Source organism: Rousettus aegyptiacus, unplaced genomic scaffold, assembly GCF_014176215.1.
Source record: "Rousettus aegyptiacus isolate mRouAeg1 unplaced genomic scaffold, mRouAeg1.p scaffold_m13_p_3, whole genome shotgun sequence".
NCBI classification, from domain to species: Eukaryota; Metazoa; Chordata; class Mammalia; order Chiroptera; family Pteropodidae; genus Rousettus; species Rousettus aegyptiacus.
In genome coordinates this window covers 72,399,163-72,401,123 of record NW_023416306.1, presented here as the reverse complement: position 1 = coordinate 72,401,123, position 1,961 = coordinate 72,399,163, and positions in this window count along the sequence as shown.

Sequence of the window (1,961 nt, the reverse complement as noted above, 5' to 3'; positions counted from 1 at the left end):
TACTGTTTGTGAGATCATTGTGGGTTTTTTTTTTGTGTGTGGGCAAATGGGCCCCGATTCTGCCTGTTTCCACTCCCATCATTGGTGATCAGTGCAACTAGTTTCATCTGCGGAACCATGACAGGAAGGAGGAGTCCTCCTACAGGGGATTGCCTGGGTCACCAGGACCCAGTCTCTTGTCTGGGCTTCCCATCAGAAAGAGTTTTGCTGGCATCTTCCCAGAGCTATGCCGTTGGGTTTGTGCCTGGGTGAAGTGCTACCCTGTGTTGTGATGGCTCAATGTCTGGACGTAGATAGAATATGCTTCCTCTCAGTCTCTTTCATAGAAAAATTTTATCTTTTCATGTGCCTGTTTTCCCAAAAACATAGGCACGAAAGTCATACAAGTATCTTGCTTTCATTCATTCATTCTTTCAACCAATGCATCAGTACATACTGAACACCAGTCAGAGCTAGGTGTCGAGGTGGGCAAAAGTCAGTCAGAATGACCATCCTGGGGATACCCTGGACCATTTCCCTTTCACATCTTTCATTCCTCTTTCTTTTCAACTCTCTTGGTTTCTCGACATCCATCTCCCCTCCCCAATTTTGTCCTCATTTGTCTTTCCTTGCCATCTTGGCCTTGCTATTTGGAAGCCACCTAGGAAACAAATCCAGGGCTCTGATCTCTGGGTAATAAAGCATATTGAGTTCCACAGTAGCCTGAAAGGTTTTTGATGTCAGGGACATGTATTTTCATCTTTGTATCTTCAGAGCCCAGAAATGGATCTGGACACGTTACTGGAAAAAAAAAAAAATGAATGGGGCTGTTTGACACATGTTCAATTAGCAGAAATGTATCAATGCTAAGTCTCCCACACCCCTGCTGAATGTACTCCAGCATTAGAGAAGAAAAGAGAGACCAGAGATGAGGGTAGAAAGACTCCATTTTCTAGAAGCCAGAGGTTCTGTGTTGTCCACGGCTGAGCTGCTTTAGTGTTTACTCTCATTGGAATCCTTTGAAACTGTTGTTGTCTCCTTCTCTGGTAAAAGTGAATATCTCATCATGAATGCCATTCTATCTCTAGGACTCACCATGTTCTTTCCTCTTTGGTGACAATACTCTAATTTCTCCCTGTGCCTCTTATTTGTTACATTTACTAACAAAAGAAAAAAAGCATCATTGTCAGCCTCAGTGCCTTTGGAAATGACCCTGTCCCTTCAAGCCACAGACTCTGCTCTCCCTTTACTTTGGCATCAGCTGCCAGTGGCTCTTTGTAATAAGATCTGTGGCCAAAATTGCTATATGGCTACCAATAAAATTTACAGTAATTTCTTCAACACATATTGGCCAAATCACTGAGATGGCTTGCAACTCATGGTTGTCAGGCCAATCACTATATTCGACTTTCATTTACAAGCTATCCAATTCTAATATGACTTTATACCTGAAACTTATTTCATCTTCTGCATTTATAGTTTGAAACATTCATTCCACCTGTGTCTCAGTTTTAGTGAGAATTTTTTGGCATAGTTGCTGCCTTAGTTGAAAATGACGTGCAAACCTGAGCTGGGCTCTGAAATGCTCACTCCCTTTACTGTGACATGTGGGTTGACTATGGTGACATTAAATGGGCCAGAGACATGGCAGACAGACATTAGATAATTTCCTTATTCTTAAGGAAATTCTGTAAAGAACTCACAAGCTTATGTAACTATATTTGGTATCTAGATGAAGTTAGAAAAGTAGAAACTCGAAATTAAAAAAAAAAAAAACAACCACTATAAAAACATTTAGTGACATATTTTCTCATTATACAAATCGGAAAAATGCAAGCTCACAGAAGTTGAGTGAGTTGCTAGGGCCAGAATCAGGAATAATTATGGATTTTCCTTTAGTGAAAGAGGACTTAGTGGACCCCTCTTATTCAGATCCTGGGCCTCTTGTAACAAAGCAAGGCACAAATATATCTTCTCTTGAA